The sequence below is a fragment of the Marmota monax genome, unplaced genomic scaffold (assembly GCF_021218885.2).
Source record: "Marmota monax isolate L192 unplaced genomic scaffold, Marmota_monax_Labrador192_F-V1.1 WCK01_AAM20220418_F8-fsc00003, whole genome shotgun sequence".
Classification (NCBI taxonomy): Eukaryota; Metazoa; Chordata; class Mammalia; order Rodentia; family Sciuridae; genus Marmota; species Marmota monax.
Genome location: NW_026694084.1, coordinates 3,612,096 through 3,634,126, shown reverse-complemented (window position 1 = coordinate 3,634,126; position 22,031 = coordinate 3,612,096). Strand labels below are relative to the sequence as shown.

The following is a 22,031-nucleotide window of genomic DNA, read 5'->3' as shown; positions in this document are numbered from 1 at the left end:
TATCCAGCGTGTAAGGGGAGGGACTCAGAAGTTCTCAGTCTGCAGAAGTTCACACAAAAGCTTTTTCTGTCACTGTTCTTGGCAAATTAACCTTTCAAAGACAGTGCCTGACAAGGGAGAGCTTCTTCTCCCCTTCTTTCTTCCCCCTACCAGCTGTTACCCAGAGCACAATTAGTAGCCTCTTATCTACCTCTCTGCAGTTCCATTGAGAAACCGACCTGACTCCATTTTTGAAAAAAGCTTCTACCTCAAAGCCTGTCCAAGGAAGGGGGCATGACCCTTGTCCTTGGAAAAACCCACAGAGCACACCTAGGCACATACTCGCCCTGCTAAATTGTTTGCAAATAACTGGAGAGATCTGAGGCACCAGGTGTCCCTAACTCAGGCTAGGTGAGGACCCATAGCAACCACCAATCAGCATGAGACAGGGAAAATACCTGGGATGCCAGATGACCCTCCCAGTAGTTTATGGTAGTTGATAACATGTTGTGAAACCAAGTAATTTAGCACCTAAACCCCTCGTGGCTTTAACCAATCAGTTCAAACGAATCCCCCTCTTGTACTAACCAATCACCCCTACCCAACTTTTTCCCACCAGTGAATGTGCTAATCAATATTAAGAGTTGTTATGAGGCCAGGCTCAAGCTTGCAATAAAGACTCTTCTGTGATTCCATCGGATTCGGCTCCTGGAAGTCTATTGCGGTCCCCCATTACATCATCCCAAGGCCAGGGGTCTAGTTAAAAGAATCTGTTTTTCTTATCACACTCTGCATTTGCAAGCACTCTTCTACAAACTATTATATATGTTATTTATGTTAGATAGTCCATAAATGTTTGTGAAAAACTAGTAAAGGGGCATTCAACACGTGGAGCACTGATCTCTTCCAGGCTGGTGGCCAAGTAAGATAGAGCAACAGGAAATAGTTTATTTGCTGATAGTCCTAAGAATAATTATGGTGAAGATTTTTGGAGAAGCTTAATTAAGATTTTCTATGGAGGAGGGAGTGCCAGTACAGTAGCTTTGTGGTAAAGCACCCATGACCATCCTCCCCCCCAAAAAAAAATTCAGTTACCAAATACTGTAACAGTGGTTCACTTTATGGTTTGAATATAGCCCTTGCTGCTCTGCCACTGCAACTTATTTTAAAATTGTCGTGTTTCTTTCTCTGCCTCTCTTCCTAATCTCTGCCCCTCCCTAATCTCAGGGAAACAGGATTAGTTTTCTTCCCCATTTTAGGCTGATTTATCTGTCCTTGAGTGCACACCTACCACAGGAACAAAGTAATCCAGACTTTGGGGATGGTACCAGAAAACCTCAGAAATGATTATCTCCCAAAATAACAAATGAATTACAAAACTCCAACAGAGAATAAGTGGAATGTAGCTTTGAATCACCTCTTTTAAAAGACCGCTGTTCCTGCTGATGGGGAGAATTACAGCCTTTGGGACAGGAATCCTCGGTGTTTCTCCTTTGCTAGCAAAACAAACCATTTTCTTTTTCTCAAAATGGTGTCCTCATTATTAGATTGGCATTGGGGCGCTTTCAGTAACAATATAATTCTTCAGTGCTATATCTGGGCATTTTTCCATCTAGGATTCATAAACATGCAGTTTGGGACCAAATTTGTCAGGAAGTATTCAACTGTTGGCAACAGGTCCACCTTGGCCCCTGGAGCCCTACCTCCACTAGTTTGTTCTGCATGCCAGTGTGGCCAGCTCACAAGGCCATGGCGAACTTGCGGTTTTTCTGTTCCTGCTTGTCCGTCTGAGACATATGTATCCCACGGGAATGCCTTGACCTTTTCTGGTCTGATGGACTTATTGTTAAGGAAGGTTTCGGTACCTGACAATAATAGATGTTGAAACTAAATTTCTCCCCCCTCCCTCCTGCTTTTGGGTAGTTTTCCACTTCTGCTGCTTGGGGTATAAAAAAAGGTGTGTTAGCAATAAAGATTATTGACTCCTGGATGAAGAACCTTGGTGTCCTGTGTGTCTTTTAACCTCGCCGTCCCTCGCCGGACTCGGCTCCCTTGGCCGGACGCGGCAATTGGAGGTTCCCACCGAGATCCGGAAAGCAGGGGTAAGCGGACGGGGCTCACCTTCTAAGAAAGAAGGGGGAGGATTGGTTTAAAGATAATTTAAAGAGACAGGGTACGTACCATGGGTAACTCAACAGCGAAGGTTCGTCTGGCCAACGAACTGAAAGAGCTATTAAATACACAAGGAACAGGAATAAAAACTAAGACTGCAACCGAATTCATTGAAATTATTGCCCAGGCTTGTCCTTGGTTTCTGACAGGAGGATTTCTTAATAATAGTGACTGGGACCTGGTGAGGCATGACCTTCAGAAATTATTGAGGGACCGGGGCTTGGACAGTGTCCCAGTTGCCACCTTTTCCTTATGGAGGTTGGTAAAGGATGCTTTATTAACAGATAAAGTAAAGATCAAGGATCAGCTTGCTGAATGTGAACAGGCCCTTAATCAGGTGCAGGAAGAGCAAATGGCAGAATCCTTAAAGGATGAGGGTCCCCTTGAGGACTCAGGCTCAGAGGGTAGGAAACGCCTCCAGATTTCTAAGCCCGAAAAGGATCCTGAGGACCTCAGTTCTCTCTCTGAGGAAGAGGAGGGATTAGAAAGGGAGATAGAGGAACTAGAACATCGCCTTAAAAGGGCAAATGTGAGGGTGCCTAGGGCCCCCTCAATTGCCGCACCTCCTCCCTATAATCCTGATTGGAATGAGGACGCCCCTACTAGACGGGTGGGGGTCCACTGGGGTTCTAGAGCGGCTCAGGTTTTTCCAATGATTGAAAACGCCGATGCTGATGGACAGCCGGCCAGAGCCCATGTCCCCCTAGCCTTCAAGGACATAAAACAGCTTAAGGAGGCGGTCATTAATTATGGACCTCATGCCCCTTTCACATTGACCCTCTTCGAGTCTTTCTCAGCCAGTCAACTAATACCCAATGATTGGCAGCAACTTTGCAGGGCTGTGTTATCTGGAGGGGATTTCTTATTGTGGAAAAGTGAATATCATGAAAGGTGCCGCGAGCTGGCTCAGATTAACCTGAATGCGGGCCATCAACGGCGAAATGCTGAAATGTTGACAGGAACTGGGCAGTATGCCACCATAGGCCAACAAATTAATTACGACCCAGGTGTTTATGCTCAAATAGCCTCAGCTGCAGTTCATGCCTGGAAAGCCCTGCCCATTTCTAAGACTGAAACAAAAATTTCCAAGATCTCTCAAGGGCCCTCTGAACCTTATTCGGACTTTATAGCCCGCCTAATGCAGGCTGCTGGAAAAATATTCCCTAATCTAGAACAGGCTATGCCACTTATTAGACAACTGGCATATGAAAACGCTAACACTTACTGCCAAAATGCTATTAAGTCCTCCCGGGCCAAAAGTATAGATGACATGATTCGAGCATGCAAAGATATAGATGGGCCTCATATTACTGGTCAGGTTTTGGCTGCTGCCCTTAAGACTGGAATGCAAAAATCTGATAACAGGGGAACCCGCTCTAAGGGGTGTTTTAAATGTGGGAAAGAGGGACATATAAGGAGAAACTGCCCGGAAAGGAGCGAGGGTGCTGGCAGAGGGATGCCTAAAATTTGTCCTAGATGTCATAAAGGAAATCATTGGAGCAGTGAGTGCAGGTCAAAATTTGACATCCAGGGTAACCCAATACCGTCGGGAAACGGGAGCAGGGGCCCGCCCCGGGCCCCGGAAGCCAAAGTGTACGGGGCAGTGCAGGGACAGAACAGTGCCCCAGGGAGTGGGTGTCTCCGCCGCCTCCCACTGACCAACCCCTTTCTATCTGGGAACTCCCCAGGGGAACACCAGGAAGCGCAGGACTGGACCTCAGTTCCACCTCCCGAGCGGTATTAACTCCCCAAATGGGACCTCAGACGCTGCCTACTGGGGTTTTTGGACCCCTGCCAGAGAGGACGGTGGGACTAGTGTTGGGACGAGGTAGCGCAACTCAGTGGGGCTTGAAGATTCTTACGGGGGTTGTTGATGCTGATTATCAGGGAGAGATAAAGATAGTAGTAGAAGCTACCCAAGGAATTGTTATTCTTCCCCCCGGGGAGCGTATAGCTCAATTGCTGCTGCTACCCTTAGCTTCCATTCCTGGGCACACCCTCCGTGGGTCCCGGGGCGATGGCAGCTTTGGCTCCACTGGAACTCCCCAGGCCTTTTGGGTAGCTCATTTGGATTCGCGTCCCAACCTGACCATTGAGATACAGGACAAGGCTTTCAAGGGAATACTAGATACGGGGGTGGATGTCTCTGTCATTTCTGAAAAACAATGGCCACCTGCCTGGCCCCTCCAGAGTCCCTCGGCCATATTACAGGGGATAGGACAGACCCAACCAAAAAGAAGTGCCTCCTTTTTAAAATGGAGAGATGGTGAAGGATATAGTGGCCATTTCCAGCCTTATGTGGTGACTGGACTCCCCACGAACCTTTGGGGGAGGGACTTGCTTCATCAAATGGGGGCTATTCTCACTACCCAGACTTTAAAAGGAAATAATGACTTTGTTAATGATGCAATGCTAGACATGGGATGGATCCCTGGAAGGGGACTAGGAAAGAGACATGAGGGCAGAATATCACCCGTGGATCCAGCAGAACAGGTTACCCGGCGGGGAAGAGACCGGAGAGGACTGGGAAATTTATCCTAGGGGCCACTGAAGTGCGGCCACCTCCACTGTCCATTACTTGGTTATCAGATGACCCTGTGTGGGTAGAACAGCGGCCCCTAACTAAGGACAAATTACAAGCTGCTTCCCTATTAGTTCAAGACCAGCTTGAGTTAGGACACGTGGTGCCCTCTACCTCCCCTTGGAATACCCCTATTTTTGTTATACAAAAGGGGTCTGGGAAGTGGAGACTTCTTCAGGACCTACGAGCTATTAATAAAACTATGCAACCCATGGGACCCTTACAACCAGGGCTACCCTTTCCTACTGCGATCCCAAAGGATTGGCATCTTATTGTTATAGATTTAAAAGATTGTTTCTTCTCTATCCCCTTAGACCCACGAGACCGAAAGCGTTTTGCTTTTTCCTTGCCTTCCACAAACTTTAGGGAACCTTACCAAAGGTATGAATGGACTGTCCTACCTCAAGGGATGACTAATAGTCCTACAATGTGCCAATATTTTGTAGCTGAGGTTTTGCGACCCTTTCGACAGCAGTTCCCACAGCTCTACCTCATTCATTATATGGATGACATCTTACTGGCAGGGCCCAAGAAAAAAAGTCTTCTTCAATCTTATGAAGTCCTCCAATCCCTTCTAAAAGGGGCAGGGCTGGTCATAGCACCCGAAAAGGTGCAGTTTCAACACCCTTACAATTATTTGGGATACATCATTAATAACATAGGAATCTTTCCCCAGAGACCCCAGTTCCAGATAAATCAGCTCAAAACTTTACATCAGTGGCAGACATTCCTCGGAGAAATACAGTGGCTGCGCCCATCCTTTCATATTCCAACTGGAGAGCTCAAACCCCTGTATGACCTCTTGCGAGGAGATCCTTCTCCTACGTCGTGTAGAGTACCTACACCAGAAGCCTTACGAGCACTGAGGCTAATAGAAGAGGCTCTGCAGGACATGCAGATTACGCAGATAGATTATTCTCTGCCCTTGTCATTTATAGTTCTACCTTCTAAAATTACTCCCACAGGAGTGTTCTGGCAAACGGGTCCCATTTATTGGGTCCACTTGCCGGCTTCTAACCCCCGGGTATTGACTCCCTTTTATGAGCTAGTTATTAACTTAATTTGGAAGGCTAAATATTTGGGTGATGCATTGTTTGGAAAAACCTTTGACATACTTATTCAACCTTACACTCAAGATATGATACACAAGTTACAACAAGAACATGACCTTTGGTGTCTTTTCCTGTGCAGCTTCAAGGGTCAGATTGATAATCACTTCCCTAAACATAGACTTTTGGAGAGCTTTAAAAGGTGTCCCATTATCTTCCCAAAGATTATGAAAAGGGAACCTATTCCAAAGGCCCAAACTGTATATACAGATGGGGCCAAAAATGGATTTGCCGTCGTTTTTGATGGATCTCAAATTCTCCGACAACCTGTGTCAGGTCAGTCGGCCCAAAAGGCAGAAGTTGAAGCTTTAATCATAGCTCTCAAAGTCTATAGTTCTATTCCTCTTAATGTATATACTGACAGCTTGTATGTAGCCAATCTGGCTCTAGTCATAGAAACAGCATCATATATTGGAAAGCAATCCACCATCACAGAACAACTACAGGTAGTTCAGCTTCTCATTTGGGCTAGACGAGATCCTTTATACATTGGCCACATCCGAAGCCATTCAGGGCTCCCTGGACCTTTGTCAGAGGGCAACGCAAAAGCAGACGCTGCTACTCATGCTGTTGGCCTTTCCTGTGTGACGACAGAATATGATAAGGCCTTACAATTCCATAACAAATTTCATTTAAATGCACAGTCTTTACGCTTCCACACAGGATGTTCACGAGACCAAGCTTTACAGATTGTCTCATTATGTCCAACCTGTGCACCGTTTATTCATTCTCCTTCCCTTGGGGTTAATCCAAGAGGACTACAACCTAATGATGTCTGGAAAACTGATGTTACACACTTCCCTAGCTTTGGTAAGCTCTCCTTTATACATGTTTCCACTGACACATATTCTGGCTTCATTTTTGCCACCTTACATACTGGAGAGAAGGCTAAGGATGTAATCAGTCATCTTCTAAAAGCCTTTTCCTCCATGGGCACCCCACGATGCCTCAAAACCGATAATGGTCCCGCATATGTAAGCCAGGCGGTTCAACGGTTTTGCACCCAATGGGAAATTAATCATAAGACTGGAATCCCTTATAATCCACAGGGACAAGCTATCGTGGAACGAGCCCATCAACATTTAAAAACTTATTTACAAAAAACAAAAGAGGGGGAGATATACCGGAATTGTCAGGGACCACAAGCACTTCTAAGCATAACCTTATTTACTTTAAATTTTTTACTCACTGACACTGGAGGGCGCACGGCTGCACAACGCCACTTTTCCCCTCCCACTGTACAAGATGCTCAAATAAGGTGGAAAGATTTATCCACCGGAAAGTGGCAACCCCCGGCTCCACTCTTAGCTAGAGTGAGGGGAGCTGTATGTGTTTTTCCCCCAGGAACTGAGAAGCCCATTTGGATCCCGGAGCGCTGCACCAGACCGGTGAATGAAAATTCAAGACAAAATGAAGTTCCCAAGATGGCTGATCCTGCCGTTGTTGTTCTCACCCCTTCAAGTGAGTGCCGAGACACACCTCATGAGCTGGACCCCGCTTGTGGCATTCCTTCTGGACAGGTTTGCTGAAGGAGGGCTTGACCCCCCCACCTGGGAATATTCATGAATATCTTTTTGGAGCCCCTTGTGAGTGTAAGGGAGGGCCCCGGCACTCGGCCCCCTCTGGTTATATTCAGAGCATTGATTGTGAGACTAAAGTAGCCTACATGGCGGCTGAACTCAATGAAAACATCGGAGGATTTAAGCAACCAAAATGGGTATGTGTTAATAAGCCCGGACTTGTTGTCCCTAATCCGACCGAGACTCTTGGAAGCTGTCCCGCCACTTGTCATTACACCCCGGCAATGCACATCTCCTGTTATACATCGGCCTCAATTTGTGTTAATAATCAAGGAAAACAGTATTTTGAGGCCATCCTAACTAACACCCGTGGAGAATGGGAGACCACTTATAATTATATTCCTTTTCTTGGTGACCGGGGAGGGGAAGGCATCACGACTCGGTTAATGGAGGCGGGATGTGAGGGCTTCGTGGGTAAACCTTCCTGCTGGCCCATGCAGGCCCCCATCAGAGTCTCTGATGGAGGGGGACCCACTGATGCTATCAAACACCTTCAGGTGATTAAGCTTTTAAAGCCGGAGATCCCTAAGCCTACATACCACCCCTTGATATTGCCCAAATCCCAGTTTCCTGATTTAGATGCCAATACATTAGATATCCTAGAAACTACCTTTTCTTTACTTAACAGTTCCAATCCTACCCTTGCTGGTGATTGCTGGCTCTGCATGACGGCAGGTGCAGTCATGCCATTGGCGGTTCCCATCAATTATACCATTGATGATGACAACACATGTCAATCTGGGCTACCCTTTAAGGTGCAGCCTCTAGGTGGTTTTATGTCATGCCTTCTGGGCATGATGCAAAATAATACCTATGATGTTGATGTTGGAATCTCTTCCTTTGGAAACTGCTCATTAGTAAAGAATTACTCCTCACCTACTCCTCCCATTTGTCCCCCTAATGGTACAGTCTTTATGTGTGGTGGAAATTTAGCTTTTCCCAGGCTCCCAGCAAATTGGACTGGTGGTTGTGTTCTGGCATTACTGCTTCCTGATGTCACAATTATCTCAGGAGATGAACCCCTACCCATTCCTAGCCTAGACATCTTAGTTAGAAGACACAAGAGAGCTGTTCAGGCCTTACCACTCCTTGTTGGCCTTGGAATAACCGCTGCTGTGGGTACAGGCACGGCAGGATTGGGTACGGCTATACATTCTTACCGCCGCCTATCTCAACAGCTTATAGATGATGTGCAAACCCTGTTGGGAACCATTAAAGACTTACAAGACCAGATAGACTCCCTAGCAGAAGTAGTTCTTCAGAACAGGCGGGGTTTAGACTTGCTTACTGCCAATCAAGGGGGAATTTGTTTAGCCCTTGGGGAGAGGAGGTGCTGTTTTTATGCTAACAAATCTGGCATAGTTCGCACAAAAATTAAACAACTCCAAGAAGACCTAGAAAAAAGAGGAGGGAATTATTTGAGAACCCTCTCTGGACTGGACTTAATGGATTTTTGCCTTATCTTCTTCCCTTATTGGGACCATTGTTAGGCCTCCTTCTAGTAGTGGCAATAGGATCCTGCATTGTAAATAAGATAGTACAATTCATTAAGGATCAAATTAATATCTTAGCCTCTAAGCCGATACAGGTTCACTATCAACGCTTGAAGATGGATGATCGACTCTCTGAGATATACTTCAGAAGATGATATACTTCGGAAGATGAGTGTCCTCCTTAAAAGAAGAACTCCTGCCATATCTTTTCTCTATGCATACCTCTCCCTCTTGCTTTCCTGTACTAGGATCTTTGCTGTCTAATCTCTCGGTCCAATCACATCTGCCATTCGGCGGTGACGGTCGTGGGTCCCGTAGGTGGAGACGGTTAAGTGTTTACCACAATAATGTCTTGATAGGTCATAACACCTTGAGCTGATCTTGTAGTACCCAGTGACGGGCAACTTTCACGCTTGCTGTGCTACCTAAGACAGGGAATCGGGGCCTTCCCAGAGACGGGTAAGCATCGCAAGGGCTGTGAACGACCTAAGACAGGGGCTACTTGATTCCCACTGGCATGCAAAAAACAAAAGAGGGGGACTTGTTGGCAACAGGTCCACCTTGGCCCCTGGAGCCCTACCTCCACTAGTTTGTTCTGCATGCCAGTGTGGCCAGCTCACAAGGCCATGGCGAACTTGCGGTTTTTCTGTTCCTGCTTGTCCGTCTGAGACATATGTATCCCACGGGAATGCCTTGACCTTTTCTGGTCTGATGGACTTATTGTTAAGGAAGGTTTCGGTACCTGACAATAATAGATGTTGAAACTAAATTTCTCCCCCCTCCCTCCTGCTTTTGGGTAGTTTTCCACTTCTGCTGCTTGGGGTATAAAAAAAGGTGTGTTAGCAATAAAGATTATTGACTCCTGGATGAAGAACCTTGGTGTCCTGTGTGTCTTTTAACCTCGCCGTCCCTCGCCGGACTCGGCTCCCTTGGCCGGACGCGGCATTCAACCAATAAAAAATGGTAATTGACGCCTTGTATGAGGCTTTCAATATACGTCTTGCATCATATTGTCAGATATAAATCCTCAGAAAGTGATAAGAGCCTTATTGTTAAATCAGCATTATCTTAACTAGTAGATCTAGGGTGTGCTGTCTAGATTGCTCTCTTTAGCACCAACATGCCAATTTTGCTGGTTGCCTGTAGTGTCAACTACTGATCACTCATAGCCAAATCCCACTCCAAGAATAGCCCTCAGCTGAAAGGGCTGCCTCTCCCAAGGTTATAGGCTCTCCCCAAGTTGACGTATTAGTGATTGTGTAGTGGAAAGACTAGCATCTTTCACTCAAATTGGGACAACTCTACAGGATCATTCCAGTTCTGTGGATCCTCAGATAAGGCATTTCTTGCTTCTCCCTCAGTCCAGTTTTACTTTCTTCACTCTCTTATGTTGTTCCTAAGAGGACTTTCCACCAAATCCCCTGCACACAAATCTGCCTTGGTCTGTTTTCAGGGAACCTGACTTAAGACACTTTCTGCAGGAGTATCTTTTAGGACAAACGACACACACGTGATAAAGGTGGGAGACAGGAAGTAAATCTCTGGTCATCAGGCTTTTCTTTATTCAGTATTTAGTGGCAGAGTCAATTGGTGGAACGCTGCTGTGGCTGTGGCTCATTTTGGGGGCAGAAAATGGCAACCGGGCAGAAGCAAGGGTCTGGTTATATAGGCTTTGTTTAGGGTGGACAGGAATATGAATATGGAATTCCCCTGGGGTTTATTTTATTGGTGTCAGATGACGGGGGTGTGGGGGTTGGGGAGGGGCGTGCTGTCAGGTGCCAGTCAGGTGGAGTTCCTTTGGTGTTCCTTCCCTCTGGCTGAAGCCTGGGATTTTAAATGACAAAAGCTTCAATTTTACCCCAGTTAAGGCTCCTGGGGAAACAACTGAAGATAGGGGAAGAGTCCTTGGATTTATTTTCCACATCCTTAAGTATCACTATAGAAAAGCCAAGTCAATAATTATAATTGATGATATCAAATTGCAAATACTTGTTGGCAGATGACCGTTTAATAGAATGAACTGATAGTGTGAAAGATGTTTAAAAAGTTAGATTTATATCACTGTTTGTGTTCCCTAAAATGCGTATGTTGAAGTGCTAACCCCAAGTGTGATATTGGGAGGTTTCTCCTTGAGTTACTAATTAGGTTATGAGTGCAGAACTCCATGAATGGGATAGGTGCCCTTAAAAGAAGTCTTGAAAACTTGCTTTCTTTCCCTGCCCTCTGTTCTTTGCCTTGTAAGAATGCAAGATGGCCATCAATAAAACGGGAAGAATGTCCTCACCAGACATCAATTCTGTTGACACATATATCCTGGACTCCCCAGAACTGTGAGAAATAAATTTATCTTGTTTAAGCACTTAGTTTATGGTGTTCTATTACAGCAACCTGAACTAAGATAAGCACATTTTTAAAATAGGCCATGCCCAAAATAATTGCCATTTGTGCTAATTTTTTTAAATGTTTATTTCAGAATAATTTTAGATTTATAGAATGTGTTTATTTTTAATGCCTCTTGGGCATTGTGCTGTAGTTTGGGTGTGAAATATCTCTCAAAGGCCCAGGTGTTACAGGTTTGGTCTCCACAATGGCATTATTAGGAGATAGAAGAACCTATAAGGGATGGGATCTAGCGGGAGGACTTTTGGTCTTTGGCAATGTGCTATTGAAGGGGATAGTGGAACCCTAGCCCCTCGTCTCTCCACCCCCACCCCCACTTTCTAGCCATGAGATGAATAACTTGGTTCCACCATATGCCAACCACTATGATACGCTGCCTTGCCATGGGTCCCAGAGCAAGAAGGACAACTGATCACGGACTGGAACCTCCAAAACTGTGAGGCTTTTTTTTTTTTTTTATAAGTTGATTTATTTCAGGTATTTGTTATAGTAATGGAAAGATGACTAACAATTCACAATGTTGTGCAATCTTCACCACTATCCATTTCCAGAAGAGAATTCTTAATGGCTCTTTTTGTACTTCTCCTTAACTATCAACCCAAAGCTATTGTCCTCTATTTCCTCCTCCAGACCTCAAGACCTTCATCCCAATGGCTCTCTAGTTGACAATTGCAGTGAATTCTTTTCAATCTTTATCCCGGTTTCTGTGTACTTTAGATATTGGTGAGTGCTTATTGAAAATCCTATCCTCCTAAATTTTGGTTAAATGATTAAATAATTCATGAATCCACAAATATTTATTGAGCACATGTTCATGTTCTCTGTGCTGTGCATATATAGTGAAATAACAGGCAAAGTCTCTGTCTTCATGATGCTTCCATTCTAACATGCAGAGAGAGAACAATTCCCATATATTATATGGCACATGATGGTAAATGCTATGGAGAAAAATAAGTAGAATAACAGCGATATTAAGGTGAATTTATGCAGAGACCTGGAAAAAGTAAGAAAATGTTGCAAAGAGAGGAAAACTCACGTGCAAAGCCCTTGAGACAGGAGGAGAAGTATTGACATGTTGGAGAAACAGCCTGGAAGCCATTGTGAGTGTTAAGAGATGAGGTCAGAGAGGTGATGGAGATGGGGATCAGATATTACAGGGCATTGAAGATCATGGGGAGGCTTTAGCATTTACTCTGAGGAAATGGAAAAACATTTCAACTTGAGCTGAGGAATGGCGTGATCTGAATTGCTCAGTGATGAGAGCAGATTGGCTAGATCAATGGGTAGAAGCAAGATAAGTTAGGCTAATATAATCTAGGCAAGGGGCTATGGTGACTTAGGCTAGGTAATAGACATCAAGATGTTAAGAAGTGGGTTGGATTCTGGATATTTTTGAAGGCAAAGCAAATAAGATTCTGTAGTGGATTGAATGTACAATATAAGAAAAAGAAAAATCAAGAATGACTCCAATGTGGGGCTGGGGATGTGGCTCAAGCGGTAGCGCGCTCGCCTGGCACGTGTGCGGCCCGGGTTCGATCCTCAGCACCACATACAAACAAAGATGTTCTGTCCGCCGAAAACTGAAAAAATAAATATCAAAAAAAAAAAAAAAATTCTCTCTCTCTCTTTCTCTCAAAAAAAAAAAAAAAAAAAAAAAACCAAAAACAATGACTCCAACGTTTTGGGCCTGAACAAATGGAGAATGGAATTGTGGAAGAATGGGAAAACTGTGGGAGGAGAAGCCTGTGGAGGAAAATTAGAAGGTTTGGTTTTTGTTTTGCAGTGCTTGGGCTTGAACCCAGGACCTCAGGCATGTTAGGTAAGAGCTTATTCCTGGCCCCAGAGGTTCATTTTTGATGGTGTTGATTTTGAGACACCTAGTAGACATCCCCAGTGGAGATGTCAAATAAACAATTTGACATATCAATGAGTGCAGAGTTGGTCAAGGCTGGAGATAAATTTGGGAACTCTCAGCATCTCGGTGGTATTTAAAGTCAAGATTTAGATAATATAACCTAGATGGTAAAGTATAGTAGAAAAGAGAGAAACATCTAAATATAGTGATGAACTAATATTTGTTAGCATTTATCAAGTGCTTATTGTATTCTAAGTGCTAAGTGCTTTGCATACATAAGCAACTCTATGAGATAGGGTTTTATCTTAGATAAACTAAATTTCCCCATCTGTTCAGTGATATTGTAGTGGCACCCCCTTACTCCACAGAAAAGTCTTAACTGGGCTTCTCCAGAAATCTTCACCATGGCTGATTTTAGGACTGTCAGCAAAAGAGTCTCTTTTACAAAAGAGTTCAATGTAGGTAAAGCTCCTATTTTTGTGTTGCCCTGTCTTACTCGGACACTGGCCAGGAAGAAATCAGCACTCCAGGTGCTGGACACCCCCTTACTAGTTTTTTACAAACATGTATCCAATGTAGTAGTTTGTAAAAATGTGTAAACAAGGCCTCTGGCCTTGATCTGGGCTTCACAGAGATGTCTACATTCCTAAGATAAGAGAAGTTACCAATTGGCCTCCATGGTAACAGTTGGCAGAGGGAGGAAAGAAAGGCGAGAGGAAGCTGCCCGCTTCTCAGGTGTTGTCCTTGAAGGGTTAACTTGCCCAAAACAGTGAAACAAAAAAGCTGCTTTATGTGAACTTCTGCAGACTGTGAACTTCTGAGCCCCTCCCCTTACACGCTGGGTATAAAATTCTGAAACTACCTGAACTCGGGGTTCAGGGGATTGATTACAGCAAAAGCTGTGCCCTCTGAACCTGGCTGCAGCCAAATAAAACTGTTTCCTACTATCTTTGGTGCCTTGCCATGTCTGTCCCTACAACAATATGTCCAATGACAGTTGTAAAACTTTTATATGAATTGTGCAGGGAGATGAAGTAGTGAGATTTGGATAGTACATAGAATAATATTAACTTATTGCATGAGAATTCCTTAGTCTTTATTTGAAAAAAATACCTACTAAACTCAGGTGAATCTCTCAAAACCTTTGGTGTTTGTTGCTGTCAAAATGCAATGAAGGAAAATTTGGAATATGGAAGACAGTTTGAGAGGGAAGAATGAGAAGAGGGGAAAATGAGAATGTAGAAGAAGGCTGGGACTGGGTTAGGTAAGCTCCCAATGTTAGGAATGGGAGTGTATTAGTCAGCTTTTGGTCGCTGTGGCCAAAATACCTGATATAACAACTTAACGGAGGGAAGATTTGTTTTGGCTCACACTTTCAGAGGTTTTAATACATGGTCAGTGGGTTTCAAGGCATAAAACATCATGGTGGAAGGGCATGGTGGAGGAAAGCAGATCTATTCATGGCAGCCAGAAAGGGGTGGTGGTGAGCAGGTATAGGATATAGTGCCTATGAGCATGCTGCCAGTGACCTACATCCTCTGACCATACATCACCAGCCTACAGTTTCCTCAAAGTCCCATCCCTGAACATTGCTGCACTGGAGATCAAGCTGTTAACACACAAGTCTTTGGGGAACATTTCATATTCAATATCTACAATGGGAAGGATATTTGAATAACAGAAATGCCTGTTCTCCAGAAAGTTGAATGCTAAGTATTATGGGAGGTGACCTTTTCTCTATCTCTCTGGATCCCATCTGAAATCTGAACTCTTCTCACCTACATAGAGTCAAGTGCTTTTTGTAGTAGAAATTTCAAAAGAGGCTGTTTCATGAGAGAGTCCGGTGACATGAGACAAAGTCAACAAGTATGACATGAGAGCCCACAGGCTGGGAAGCATCCAAGATGGCAAGTCCTCTGGGAATCATGGAAAAAACCTTTGAACTTTGACAGTCTAAATATTTGTGGGGGGCCTAAACTCAATCAAGATTTTAAGGGGTCTCCATGACATCTAGGGTAGCAGGGGTTGCATATACAAAGCATCTTTAACAGATGCTCAATTTTTGAGAATTCTCCTTTCTTCCCCTTCGTAGGGCTGGGAATTGAACTCAGGGCCACACACGGCTGGGCAGGTGCTCTACCATTGAGCGATGCCCCCAGCTGTTCCTTCCCCTTTCTCTATGCACCTACTCAGTAGTTCTGCTGGGTAGCTCTTAACACATTATCCATAACTGCTCATTCACTTTTTTTCCATTCTCATTAGACAGAATTCTTTGAGGGCCGGGATTTCATTTTACTCATCCTTTTATTCTTAGGATGTTCAGTGGTGCTTGGCAAAGAAACAGCTACTTAGAAATTGAATGAATAAAGTAGTTTGCCTCTTTTAAAAAAATTTAAATTAATTTATTTAATTAAGTATATATGACAGCAGAATGCATTTTGATTCATTGTATGCAATTGTAGCACAACTTTTCATTTATATGGTTGTAAATGATGTAGAGTCGCATCACCTGTTAAGTCATACATGTACCTAGGGTAATGATGTCCATCTCATTCCACCATCTTACCTGCCTGCCCCCCACCTCATTCCCCCTCCCTAACCCCTCTCCTTTGCCCAAAGTTCCTCCATTTTTCCCATACCCCTCTTTTATGGATCAGCATCCACTTATCAGAGAGAACATTTGGCCTTTGGTTTTTTGGGATTGACTTACTTCGCTTAGGATGATATTCTCCAACTCCATTCATTTACCTACAAATGACATAATTTTATTCTCTTTTAATGCTGAGTAATATTCCATTGTGTATATATATCACAGTTTCTTTACCCATTTATTTATTGAAGGGCATCTAGGTTGCCCCTTGGTACAAAGGGATATTATTTTGTTGTATCTTGTATGATACAGATTTTCTTGGTTTAGATTTGTTTCCTGTGAATTGAGTTGCTATGAACATTGATGTGGCTGCTTTACTATAGTATGTTGATATTAAGCCCTTTGGGTATAAACAAGGAGTGGGATAGTTGGGTCAAATGGCAATTGTATTCAAAGTTTTCTAAGGAATCTCCATACTTCTTTCCAGATTGGTTGCACCATTTGCAGTCCAACCAGCAATATAAGAGTGTGCCTTTTTCTCTACATCATCATCAACACTTATTGTTGCTTGTATTCTTAATAACTGCCATTTTGACTGGAGTGAGATGAAGTCTTAGAATAGTTTTTTTTTTTTTTTTGGTACTGGGGATTGAACTCAGGGGCACTTGACCACTGAGCCACATCCCCAGACCAATCCATACTAATTTTGTATTTTATTAGAGATAGGATCTCACTGAGTTGCTTGGCACCTCGTCGTTGCTGAGTCTGGCTTTGAACTCAGGATTCTCCTGTCTCAGCCTTCAGAGCTACTGGGATTATAGGTGTGCACCACTGCATCTGGCCAAATCTTAAGAGTAGTTTGACTTGCGTTTCTCTAATTGCTAGAGTTGTTAAGCATTTTTTCATATATTTGTTGTATATCTTCTTCTGAAAAGTGTCTGTTCAGCTCCTTAGCCCATTTATTGATTGGGTTGTTTGGGTTCTTTTTTTTTTTTTTTTTTTTGGTGGTAAGTTTTTTTAGTTCTTTGTATATCTTGGAGATTAGTGCTCTATTTGACATGTATGTAAAAATATGGAACACTTCACAAATTTATGTGTCATCCTTGCACAGGGGCCATGCTAATCTTCTCTGTATTGGTCCCATTTAAGTATATGTGCTGCCAAAGTGAGCACAGTAGTTCACCTCTTTGTTTTCTTTAACCATCTTGCTCAGTTTCAAAGTACTTCCTAGGCCAATTTCTGAGCATAGTTTGTGCTCGACTCAAAAAAAAAAAAAAAAAAGCACCCAAAATGTAGACTCTTCTTTGCTGCTTACATGATTTCTATCAATCTACTGCATGAACTGACAAAAGTTATCAATTGGCAATAAATTTGAGTCACATAATTCATTCCTAATTATATAAATATACCTCTCATGTAGTTTTATGTGATGATATTCCTGTTCTAAATGACAATATAAATACATTTCAATCATGTTCTCGTTAGGACTGAATCGCTAATGATTAATTAAAATGTGAACAGATCTGATGCACATAATTTAACTTTTGGATGGACCATCCTCTATCCATCCCTGTAACAGGGTGTATGATAAAGAAGCAAATAAGAAAACCCAGCTGGCACTTATTTGAGTTGTATAATCATGGCCTCTAGTTTATGCTGCCTGGGCAACTTAATATATAGATATTGACAAGATTGAAATTCTATGACTTGCAGCAAAACAGTATGTATAATCAGCAGATGGCACTGTTTCTCTAATTTGTTTCTAAATCACTATTGGATCCCAGAGGGGTCTGTAGGCATGCTGTTGTTGGTGTTCAAGGAAGGATTCAATATGGCTTGGTACGAAGGGATATTATTTTGTCGTACCTTGTATGATACAGATTTTCTTGGTTTAGATTAGTTTCCTGTGGCACTTTTTTAATAGCTAGATTATGCTTTTTGCCTCGAGCCATAACAAATTTCCATTTCTAAGACTATTTTTTTTGTCCATAAAATCAATACCAATTCAGAATTCAGCTTTTATTATTCTTTTTTTCTTTAAAAAAAAACAAACAATGTATGTGGAATTCCCTATTGGAGCTTGTTACATTTACTTGAAAATGCAAGGGTTAAATATAACATAATTTTGTAAATTTTTTAGACATAAAAATATCATGAATTTCTTGAGCCTAGCAATTTAGAAATATTTGGTTGGCATCTTCCTTATTTTTCAGCTTAGATCTAGGATGCCTAGGTATCCCAAATGATTTTAAAACTTGTATGATTTAACCATCTGATGGAGAAATTCACTCATTCTTCTAGGTAGGGGATCTCCTGGGGATCGAACCCAGAGCCTTGCACATGCTAAGCCTGCACTCTATCACTGTGCTGAGCTAAAACCAAGGCCCCATTTCCTGATTTTGAATCACACTGGGGAGACCCTGAAACCTAACAATAGCCTTCTCAAACCTGCTTCAAACCTTCCAATGAAGGTCCTACATTAAATCACATTCTGCCTAGACTATTGTTAGTTTCCCTGCCTGAATTCAGATTGCTACAATGTTTAATTCCATCTCCTTAGCATGTTCTTGAAGCAAGGGACATCCAAAGTCTCCAAGCCACAATCCAAAGAGGGGGAATAGGAAAACATCTCCCATTTTGAGAACGACAATCTTTTTAAAAATTAATTAATTTATTTATTCTTATTTGTTATATGGAACAGCAGAATGCTTTTCAATTTATAGTACACATATAGGGCACAATTTTTCACGTCTGGTTGTACACATAATGTGTACAACCAATTGTGCACAAGCAACTCAGAGATCACAAGAGAAGGGCACCTAAAAATGACTGTTGGGTTCTGGGAAGGTTTACCAGAAGCAGAGAACACCCAGCTTCTTCTTCTTCTTCCTTTTTTTTTTTTTTTTTTTTTTTTGTGGGCTAGGGATTGAACCCAGGACCTTGTGTATGCGAGGCAAGCACTCTACCAACTGAGCTAGACCCCCAGCCCACTCAGCTTCCTTTTTTATTTTTTTAATTCTCTTTTAATGCTGAGTAATACTCCATTGTGTATATATACCACAGTTTCTTTATCCATTCATCTATTGAAGGGCATCTAAGTTGGTTTCACAGTTTAGCTATTGTGAATTGAGTTGCTATAAATATTGATGTGGCTGTGTCACCGTAGTATGCTGTTTTTAAGTCCTTTGGGTATAGTCCGAGGAGTGGAATAGCTGCCACCCAGCTTCCTTTTTAAGAATGAGCCATTTTATAGGATGGATGTGGAGAAAGTTGGGACATAATGTTGGGTGGAGGTAGAAGCCCATCTCAACATCTTTTCCTTCATCTTTGTTGTTAATTTTCATCTTGATGGAGATATTTGCACATAGATGTTTATCCTGTCACAGAACAATAGAAATGGTAGTTTATAGTTGATGCAGTTGATTTGATTGTCTCACCTATTCTGCTTAGATTGCTAGTCAACTCACAAGATGCGATGGTCTGCACCTGGCTTTAAGCTTACGTCTTTAAGAAAGCATACAGAATTGGCAACAAGAAAGTACTAATTACCAATGCCAAATGCATTTTATGATTTCCAGGTAAGGCTTCCAAATGTCCCAGTCCCTGTCTACTTGAGATACATGTAGTCATGTGAGACAGACTGGGTGTGAACAGCCTTAGTTAGTGGGAGCCATTAGCCCTTGGCTTCTTTTAGCTCTGTCTCATGCTAAGGTTGGGGAATAAACATGGAGGTCAAAATATCCCTTTTATAACAGCTTATCTGGTGGACCTGCCTTCATACCTGTTACCCAATAGTGTTTGTTAATACTAAACTCTGAGCTGGGCACAGTGGCACACGATTGTAATCCCAGTGGCTGGGGAGGCTGAGGCAGGAGGATTGCAAGTTCAAAGCTAGTCTCAGTAAAAGCGAGGCACTAATCAACTCAGTGAGACCCTGTTTCTAAATAAAATACAAAATAGGGTTAGGGATGTGGTTCAGTGGTCAAGTGCCCCTGAGTTCAATCCCTGTGTACCCACCCACCAAAAAAAAAAAAAAAAAAGCCCAAACCTAAACTCTGCCAATGAGGAAATATTACCTGAGTAATAGGAGGCAGTGGGGAGATTCTGTGCCTCCTATAAGAAGCCTCATTCCCAGGAAGAAGGAGGTGGAGATATTTCCTTTTTGTTTGTTTATTTGAAAATTTGCATAACATGAAATTTACCAGTAAAGATAATTTATTGAGATGAAATTCATATGATATAAAATTAATAATTTTAAAGTGAACAATTCAGTGGGATTTAGTTATTCACAGTGTTATAAATCCATCACCACTATTTTATTCCAGAATATTTTCATTGTCCCTAAAAAGAAATATACCTATAAGCATTTTGCTTCAAGGGCTCAGACAAATCATTATCATTGTGGTCGCTCTCATTTTCTGCGTAAACAAGTCGCAAGGGAAGGAGGATGACTGTGTAGGTGAGGTTCACTGGCATTACAGAGGGTAGCCTGCTTTACCTCAGTGGTAGATGTTAATCACATTTAAGAAATACCTTCATAGTGGGCTGGGGTTTTAGCTCAGAGGTAGAGTGCTCACCTAGCATGCATGAGGCACTGGGTTTGATCCTCAGCACCACATAAAAATAAAATAAAGATATTGTGTACACCTACAACTAAAAAAAAAAGAAAAGAAAAGAAATACCTTCATATTAACCTCTAGACTGGTGTTTGAGCAAATAACTGGGTACCATAACTCAGCCAAGTTGACACAAAATTAACCATACACTATTTATTTTGTTTACCGTATTTATTTTATTTTTAGTTATTAGCCACTATGTAGTATTCATTATGTGCTAGGGACTTTCCTGAGTGATTTACAAGTATTAATGTGGGCCCTTTGTATGTGCATGAATACAAATCTTAGTATATAAATATAAATCATGATTTGTTAGATTGGTTCCCCAAATCTTTATTTTGTTTCTATTTATTTACCTTCTGTTCAAAAAAATTTTTTTAAATTTTCTTTTGTTGGTTTATTCTCTTTCACCCAGATCAAGCATATTTCCTTTTTTTTTTGGCACTGAGAATTGAACTCTGGGTCACTTAACCACTAAACTACATCTGCACTCTTTTTATTTTGAGACAGTCTCTTGGGATCCTCTTGCCTCAGCCTTCTGAGTCACCAGGATTATAGAGGTACACAACCACCCCAAGCCTTCTTTTGATTTTTAATTTTATCACCTTATTCTTTTACGGTAACTTATTCCTCTGGGTATCGCTCTAGTGGATTTTTCCTGGCCTGAGCCCTTGCCCCCAGTGTTTCTGGACTTCGTGCTTCTGTTCTCTGGCTATGATGGTAAAAGAATTCAAAATATAGGGGCTTAAAAATGAGATAGAGGTTGACTTCTCAGGTAAAAAACTCTTAGCTCGTCTTTCTCAGTCCTTATTATGAGGCTTCCACCTTGTTGCCCAGACTGGTTCCAGCACTCACTTCTGCATTTTAGTTAACAGAAAAGAGAACGACAAACTTTCCCCTTAAGGGCTTATCCTCAAAATTGCAAATCACACTTTTACTCTATGCCTGTTAGTTGTTTTGGATAACTTTACCAATTAGATATCACTTCTCCTAAGGGATGTGTTGAGTAAAGGAACAAAGTAGGCCAGGAGTTATATGAATGAAGCTCTCTGCACTGGAAGAACCATATCCTCTCATAATGGATGGTGGGCAGAATCCTAATAAGTATCAATACATGTAGAATTATTCCCTAGGCAACTGGGGATGGTGGGGAGTATGGTCCACCATAACTTTTGGAAAAATTATTTACTATAGGGCTTTGCAAAGGAGGCTGATATACATGTAGATTAAAGTTTTTGTTCTTCCTTTTTTGGCACTGTAGAATTTATTTTCAAGTTTTAGACTGAGTGTTATCATTTATATGACTTATTTAATCCCATAATGAGAGTAGCAGTAATGCTAATAGCCTGTGGCTTACATTAGCACTTTGGAAATGTTAACACGGTAATGATGTTTCCTACTGTAAGCAATAACCATCGCAATAGGGTGTCACATTAACCTTAATTCTCTGAATCCTGTTTGTATTTTAAAATTCAATCACTGGCAAAGCAGACACTGTCAACTTTATTAGATGGAGCCAGATGCTGTAATCTTGCTCCCTTTATTCATTCAGACCCTCTGCCATCAAAGGAAATTATCAAGAAGGAACCTTGTATTTCATCAGGAGGTCTCGTTAAACACTATCAAGATGGAAATATAGCCAAATTTCCCCCCAGA

At 42.3% G+C, this 22,031-nt stretch overlaps 1 non-coding gene across 1 annotated transcript; it reads right to left on the bottom strand.

The window, feature by feature from the left end:
* Positions 1 to 16,825: 16,825 nt before the first annotated feature.
* LOC124107065 (U6 spliceosomal RNA) lies at positions 16,826 to 16,932 on the bottom strand. The gene has a single exon (XR_006856272.1). It is a non-coding gene; the product is annotated as a U6 spliceosomal RNA (small nuclear RNA).
* Between the last annotated feature and the right edge of the window lie 5,099 nt (positions 16,933 to 22,031).